The sequence below is a fragment of the Limulus polyphemus genome, unplaced genomic scaffold (genome assembly GCF_000517525.1).
Source record: "Limulus polyphemus unplaced genomic scaffold, Limulus_polyphemus-2.1.2 Scaffold1927, whole genome shotgun sequence".
Lineage (NCBI taxonomy): Eukaryota > Metazoa > Arthropoda > Merostomata > Xiphosura > Limulidae > Limulus > Limulus polyphemus.
Window position 1 is genome coordinate 168689 of NW_013667537.1, and position 9135 is coordinate 177823.

The 9135-nt window shown below is 31.7% G+C and overlaps 1 pseudogene; it reads right to left on the reverse strand.

Annotated features, from left to right (window-relative positions):
- Window positions 1–9135, reverse strand: part of LOC106465385 — a 163917-nt pseudogene that overhangs the window by 110949 nt on the left and 43833 nt on the right.

The following is a 9135-nucleotide window of genomic DNA, read 5'->3' on the forward strand; positions in this document are numbered from 1 at the left end:
TTGAAATCTCTCAAATTATTTTCTCTTGAAAAAAGAAGAGGTAGGGGGGACATGATTGAGGTGTTTAAGATTGTAAATGGAATTGATAGTGTTGGTGAATCATCTTTTTTTTCATACTTAACAGTCAGAATAGTAGGACTAGGGAACACAAGTATAAATTTTGGCAGGGTAGGAGTCATCTTCAGTTAAGACAGTTTTATTTTTCTAAAAGAGTGGTTGCCTTCGGGTGTTGGGGAAGAAGTAAATTTAAGTGAGTTTATGAGAAAGCTTGATAAGTATATGAATGACAAGGGCTGGCTTTAAGATTTTTTTATTTATATATTAATAGTTTTAGTTTAGTTTAGAGGATGGAATAGCCAATATGGACCAATAGGTCCCATGTTGTCTCAAAACGTTATGTTATGTTATTTAAAAGCCAGTAGGTGTCATGTCATGCTTGATTTCTCGAAATAGGAGGAATCATAAAACCAAAATGCATTTATCCAGATAGAATAGTTCAATTACTGTTTGCCCTTTACGATTTTAATGACAAGAGGGGCTATACACTAGTATGAAATATAAAGTCTAGAAGCTGTGAGCATTTCATTCAAGATAGTATTGCATATTCTAAAACCAATAAAAAATATCATATTACTTGGCAATTACATCATTAAATATCAGAATTAATACGTTATTCAAAGCCAAAATATGACTATCTGAGCTCAATTTTTCTTAAAATTTTATGTTTATAAAGATTTAATGTCTAACCTGTAACAAAAGATTTCACACAAAGAAACTTTGCAAAAACTTTCCAGTTTATGACAACTTTCTATCACTTTTACTTCAAAAAAAAAGTTTAAAAGATCACTCCAGAAAGAAATATATTTATTTCTAATGAAAATATAGTTTAATATTTACAACTTCATGTAATACTGTAAAGTTTTTAATACATACAGTTCCCTTATACGGTAAACCTGGTTTAAAATACTGGGGTCCATTTTCCACTTCAAGGTATTTAATTTCCACAGGATTATGTGTGATTTTTACCTCGCCAGTAGCGTTTCGTTTAACACCTACAAAATAGTTTATCAAATTGTAAGTGGACTATAACTAACACAGACCCACATACATATACATTACCTTCATTACTCATTAACTAGAATGAAAGCATCATTTTTAAATATTAATAATGTGTTTCATTCTTCCTTGATGTTTTAAATTATAAATGTTTTACAAACCTTGTGAACATAAAGACCACTACCATATTTCTCCACACATATTAAACTTTTAAAAAAAGGCTTCATTTTAAAAGTAACTGACAGAAAGGTATTCTCTACCACTTTTATTTAAAAAAAAAGAGAGACTAGCATGAAAACCTAAAAACATTTTACAAAATGTTTCACTGACAATGAAAAATAATAATCTGACAATCTTATTACAAAATTAGCATAAATGTTTGAGAGTATCAGTAATAGAAATAATAGCACAATTGATGGTATTTTTCAATAAATCTTTATTTTTAATATACATACAGAATAATTTAGGTTTTCAAAGTCCATAAATGACGTTTATTCTGTAACTCTTCTTGTGTAGGGGTAATCAAAGTACAACCTAGTTCTAATGGTGAGAAAGTACTAATTTTTTTGTTAATTTTAACTTCTAAATGTAACACCTTGTGGAGAATCCAAAGTACCTTAGACAATATTGATATTTTAAAATTAAAAATCTGTTTCAACATGAAATTTATTACTACTTTTATTTATCCTATCTTGATACAAGTTCATGTTACAAAACTTTTAACTATCTTCTTTTAAAAACAGTTTGAGTGATGATACTCGTGACTGTATTCTTGCAATTACAATAAACCATGCCTGTTAGTTACATAGATAAAGTGGTCACACTAGTTTTCAATTTTAATCCTTATGTTTTCTTTAAATAGCAGGACACAGTTTGTATGTTTTATTATAAATTTACTTTTTCAAAATAAAAATAATATTTAAATATATTTGTTTTAAATGATTCCAATGAAACAAGAACATTTTTATAGTAACCAGATAGTAGCATTGCTTATGATTCATGAGCCATACAAAATTAGTTGTATTTCATTGTCAAAGTTTATAAATATTAGCACTACTAGTCTATAATGTGCCAATGAAATTCATTTATAGTTTTAAAAAAACAGATAATTAGCAGCTACTTTAAAACAATGTTCTATGATTAAATCAATAACGTTTAGTTTGATGTACTTTGATTTTTTATTTCCAAGCCCTAAAAGATAGTTTATTCTTCAAAAAAATACTGAATGCCACATTCTAATATATATCAGCAAAATCTGACAAAGAAAATATCTTATAAGTTAATAGATTCTTTAGATTTAATCCTGATCCGTCGGGAATCATTTCACAGAATCATAACATAGCATGAGTGGCTTAATATATAATAAATGATCAGTTTTATTTCAAATAGCATTATGTACCTGATCACAAAAATAGATCATAAAATCTATATAGTATTTCTCAATTGTACCTATGTATTTTAGTTTTGAACTCCTAACAGAAGTTTGAACAAAAAGGCTTGAAATCTTAAATGTAAGCTCTTGAATCCATCCACCTACACAGAAAATATATTAAGAAAAAAAATTCTGACAGTGTTGTTAAGGTGCCCCAAAATTGGAAATTCACAGGATTTTAGGGCTCAGATTTTTAGAAATTGTAAAATTTTAGCACACATATGAGGTAAAAGAAGGTTCTAAAGACTTAATCTACAGATTTACAAAAAGATTAGCATGTGCTTGTAATAAATTACTTAAAATAATATCTTTAGAGTTCCATATTAGGAATCCCAGATTGAGGGATGAAGGGTTCTTGGGGTCTCTCAGGATTGGCTATACAGATGTAGATGAAAACTGGTGTGAATGTGTAAGTTGTCATTCAAAATAAGTATATACTTTCACATTTTGGAAATTTATCTATTTCACTCACACGTAATTGGAAACCAAGGTGGTTATGTAAATAGTTATTGAAAAGAGCGTGTGTGTAAAATGTTTGTGTTGGTAATATTTCCTGTGAATTTTTATGTGTAATTTACCAGTATCATATGTGTGTAGAATGTTTGTGTGAGTTATATTTCCTGTGAATTTTTATGTGTAATTTACCAGTACCATATGTGTGTAGAATGTTTGTGTGAGTTATATTTTCTGTGAATTTTTATGTGTAATTTACCAGTATCATATGCATATTTCATTTTTCTACAGTGTATGTTCCACAACTAAAAAACTGTTTATTTTCTAAAGTCCTGATTTGGAGCATATGAAATCCAGTCAAGATTATGTGTTGAATTTAGCCTGAAGTGTTATTTTCTGTAGTGTCCAATCATGGAAGAAATCTACTGTTTCATCCATAGTTGTAGTATACCCTATTTTACCTTATCTAGAGAGAACTCCCTCATGACTGTCACAAGGACCAGAGATACTTTAAGCTTCTTCTGTTTCATTTTTTTAATTGGTTAATACAGAGAAAAGGTTAATGCAATTTTGGAAATTTTAAACAGATCTGCTTCTGATATTGAGAGAACCAGAACTTGCTTTGAAGTCCTGTCCTAGTGACTGCTGAGTTAACTCTACTTTTATTTCTCTCCTGATTTAAATACAGATTAATTTCTGTATTTTATATTTTAACATCAACATCCTGTAATAGTAATTTCACTAAGTGATCAACTTTCCATCTTCAGTGAATACTATTCATTTTTCTTTTCAATTTCAAATCATGTTGTCTCTCTTTAATTCCCCATCAAATAAACTACTACATATATCCTTTCATATACTAGGTCTTCAACTATCTAGTTGTTGTGGAGACCAGCTAACTATGTTTTTGGTTTATCCTTGAATTACTAAAGCATACCTTTAACAAACAAATTTTCATCTGATCAACTAGGATTTAGTTGTGGCAGAACAAGTAGTAAATTTGTATCTCCAAGTTATTATTTTCTTTCGTGCTCTTCAAACAAATTACTCAAGAGATCTCTGTGCATTCTTCTAGAGAAGCAGAGAGGAGGAAGAGAGCTGAAATTATTTAAAGGTGACATCACAGGATCTCTGTACTGAATTCTCAGTGTGTTCTTCCACACTTCAGTAAGCATTCTAGAACTTCATGCTGTACTCACCCATTGAGGCAATTGAAGAGTGGCCTGATCCATTACAAACTGCTGATAATGTTAGTCCTTCTTAAGCAGATAAACAGAATACAAGAACAGTTTCAAGCCACGAAAAAAAGAAGTACCAACTGTAGTTATGCTGAGACCTCATGTGGCAGTCAGTACAGTAAACTACATAGGTTGGCATCCAGTTCTACAAAACCCACATCTGGATAGTCCTTTTAGAAACAGCTTGATACAAGCTGTAGTGAGCAGACAATATTTGCCATCCAAACACCTCCTCCCATCAATTAGGTTCACATTACATCCCATGCACATTGTATCCTGGGTAGACCAACAGCCTTTCACATGAAGAGAGATGTGTTCACACGATGTGCCTAATACAGCTTAATATCTATACAGATATGGACAATGATGTCATTGTTTCAGCAATGAATTGCTGAAGAGAACACAGGAGGGAGGTTCACATTTGAGAGTAGGTAAGGACTCCAGATTTTAAACAGATGATAACAACTACTTTAACAATGATGCTGTAGTCACTTAGGCATAATGATATATATATACGATGGTAGATTGCCTTTGCTACAATTGGTAAGAAATAGTAAGGTGAAACAAATTATACCTCCATCTTTTAGGAGTACAGAAAATGAATATCTTGATCACTTCATTAAGCAGCTTGCTTACATAGCCATAGTAAATTCCTAGACCCAGGAACAAATGATGCAGCATCTACTGCTTAGTTTAGATGGGATGTCATTAGATGTTGTGGAATAACTGGAACATAACCAACTTGGCAGCTGGGAGTTTAATCAGACCGAACTCAAGGTCCATATATATGGTGTACACAAAGATTTGGCTACATATGCTAATACATATACACTGTAAAGCATACCATAAATGATGGCAGCTGATCAAGTACCTGGTGTGCCAAAAAAAATGCAATTGAACATTTTGCTAATAACTGTTTTGTCATTGATATAATATATTTTATATATTTTCAGAGTGTACTCTATGGACCTGTTGAATTTAATTTTGTGAACTATGGGCACCCATCTCAAGTATGACATTCACAACTGAACAAGAAACAAAGATAGAGGAGTTCTTCATTGCCACAAAATCCTACAAAAAAGACAGAATCATTCTATGATCATCACTTCAATGTTCAAACTCAACTTCTTCCTACGGGTTTACTGCAAAGATAATGTCTACAAGAACAATCTGCAAACAATTCAAGAATTGAAGGAAATTATCCAAACCTACACATGTCAAATTTCAGTGGAAATCTGTCAATATGTCATTCAAAACCTTGCAGTAAGAATCAATGCCTGAGAAGACAAGGTCATCACAGCAAACACATCTTGCATGTCCATAATGAGAACAACTAGTCAAGGAAATATTTTCAATAACTGATTTATGTGCAAATAATTAAAAAATTATTAGCAAAACCTTCAATTGCATTTTTTGGCACACTCTCTAAATATTCCCATTAAATTTGTAAAGAGACTTTCCAGTGAGTTTATATGACATCACTTGGGTATCAAAATAAAAAACATTATGTTTCTGAATAAAGATGTATCCATGGCAATGAGGTATAAAATCTTAACTTCAATGATGTTGCTGATGCAACTTGCAGTGTAGCTACAGTGGTTCTTAAAGGAGATGTTGTACCAAACTGTGAAAACTCAGGTCTGGCCACTGAATGTCGGTGCCATTACTAAATGTTCAGGAGTTGTAGTAGCAGACTTTAGTTTAAGTAGTGATATTTTAGTTTAGATATCCTAAAGAAGTTACCTGTTAGTATAGCCTGAGCACCAGATGAACAGTAAGTCTGTGGTGAAACCATAAAATGCCAACAAAATGTGCAGAAGAACAGTGTACTGAAATTCCATCTAATACACAAGTGATGTTTCATGGCATTCTTATGATGATCTCAAAATGTCTGTATATACAGAAGACTGAATACATTATATTAAAACAATTTTGAATATGTCAATAAGGAGTTGATGTGACTACCACAGCCAGTATAAAGATGTAATGGAATGACATGTATCAGAACTACATTTTGACACTGTACAGTGTTTTATGAAAATTGATCACCTTTGGGAAGGTAGGTAACAGTTCCTTCTAATGAAAAATATTCATAAAGTCAGATCATAAAGATGTGTTCAGATCAGGAAGTTAAAATTTCCAAGACAGGGATATTATTTGTACTTAATGGAATTAGAAAAGAAAGGAATATGGATCAACTTGGTGTACCAGGACCATTCAGAAAGAAACCTGCAACAAGTCATACCCCAGCAATGCTGAACAACGTATGGCATCTTGTAACAGGTGAGAATCCACAAACAAAACATACCAGAGCCAAAAAGCATTCATGTGCCCCAGGCAACAGTGTACAATATAATCAAGAAAGCTCTCTGTCTGGAAAAGTGACGAAAGTTACATGTACATGTTGTTTCTATGGCACATCCATTTAACTGTTGCATATCTCAAGCATCTGGAGAATTTAAATGGTATTCAAGCTATCCTGCACAAAAATATACCAATCAAATCACTGGATACAACAACTCTGGTCTTCTAAGAAATCAGACTGTTGAAACAGGCAATGGAAAATCATAATTTTTGTACACTAGATGTATTATAGAAAGCAGATAATGAGAAATAATGAACTTTTGACATGACAGCCATATGTTGGAGCTTTTTGCAATGTAAATTATGCTGCAGAGCTACTGTCATGTGCTGCAACAATGTAGTGAGGCTCCAAAAGCTTTTTAATACAATAAACTCAACCTCTGCATATTTTGTATTATTTGGATTTTCATATAAAACCATTTTTACTTTTTGTCACTTTATGTTCATTAAAAGGGTTTTTCTTTGCTTTTTCATTTGTTACTTGTGGAGTTAGTGGTATGATTAGAAGAGTACACATCATGCTTTGGAGTTTTATGCATGTTTGTCTAGTTTGCTGTCATTTCATGTTAAGTACCTTATGTCATTCCGTTGCATCCAGGTTAATCAAGGGATCTAATTTTCATGTGATTTCACCAGATAACATAGTAACTTCTGAGTTGGTATTAAATGTTTATTAAAGTTAACTTGAAGAGAAGCCTAAATAAGGAAGAAAGGAGTGATGGTATTTAAATCTGACTCTCCTCGTGTATATTACAAGTCTAAATGTCTTTTTTTAATTTTCTAAGTTCTGATTTGGAAAGTAAAAACTAGATAGGGTTGACAGCTTTGCTAAATTCAGCCTGAGATGTTAACTTCCTTTAGCTGGGTCTAAGTATAGAAGGTATCTAAGGTTTTATGAAATAATTGTACTGCATCTTATTTTACCTTGTCTACAGAGGACTGGTTTACATCTGCTCACTGAACAGTGATACTTCTTGATTCTCATCATCTGGCTGTCTCATTGTTTGGCTGCAGAGCAAAAGTGGATTGCAAACACTGTTTGGCATTTTCAAGCTGATTTGTTTCTGATCTTGAGACAGCCAGAACTTGCTGTGAAGTCTGGACTTTGTTCCAGCATAACCTTCTTATCAACTGTTGTTGAACTCCATTTTCAATAGTTTATTTTTATCTATCTTTTTTTTTACATATATATAGCCATAATTTTGCTGCTCTCTTTACTTAAATATACTTCATTTATTTTTACACTTCAACTTCAACATCCTGCAAACAGTTCCTCCACTAGTGAATCACCTTTTTACCATCAGTTCTTCTAAAGTGAATAAAGTTAATTTTCCTTTCAATTTTACACCATGTCTATTCTCTTTCATTCCACCTACATAAAAATAACTACACTTGTTCTTCTCATACTAAGTAATCAACTACAAAGTAGTTGCTAAGGTCAAGTTAATGTGTGATTGGTTTATTCTTAAATTACAACATCAGTATTATACACTAAATATAATTAAAATTAAATGTAGAGGAAAATAGTTTTGACATTTCACTTTCAATAGAAAATTAATAAAGCAATATTTACATCTTACTATACTGGATGTAGTGTGTATATAGGTATCTATGTATGTAACTGAAATAATACATACAATGTGATGCCACAATGGCACCACAAACACAAATCAATAAAAAAATTTCACACTTTGGGTATTCAAGATTTAGACAATTAGAAAAATAACTATGGTATGTGCAACAACCATTTCTTTATCACACAATCCATAATAATAAAAGGGTGTATCTGTGGGTCTGTGCATGACCACCATAGCTCCAAGAGAAAAGAACCTAGAAACCTGAAAGTTTGCAACATACTAAGTGGACCCTGAGGGTGTGCACCTAACTGTTATTACTTATCCACGTGCATGCATGCATGCATGGGTACATCTTTTTAATAAGGTAAGCTAGAAGCCAAAGCAGCCAAGAAAAATTAGATAAATAAAGTAAAAATAATACTGTACTGTTTAATGTACAAGGCTATAAAAACAAAATACTGATGGAACCAAAAGGGATAATGCTTTGGACAAGTAATTTTCAAGAAATACCTTGAAGTCGTTAAAATGGAAATACCTGTTCCTTGTTCTGTTACTTCTGCATATAACTCCAGCATACGGTAATAGAATTCTCGTTTTTTTAAAAACAGTTCAGATGATGAAAGCCTCACCAGTTGGCAACCCTGAATCTTAAAAACAAAATTACTCTTATAAGTTTATGAATAATCAAAAACGTTAAACACAAATTCATACAATTACTTGTATCCCATGTAAAACATTTTTTTTACACTAATAAAGCACAAAATAAAAAGGTAAATCACACTTATGCATAAGTCCAAGAAAAGAGAATATCATAAGTATTACAAGAATATATTGCTTACCGGATAATATTTTTTGCATTATAACAAAACTGAAACCAAATTTCTAAATACTGTACAATATTAAGTGTTACGTATTAGAATTTCGAATAGTCCAAAGCCGAGTTAACTTATAATTTAAATTTATGCCAATATTTTAGTCAATATACAATATTTGCCAACAAGATTGATACACACTG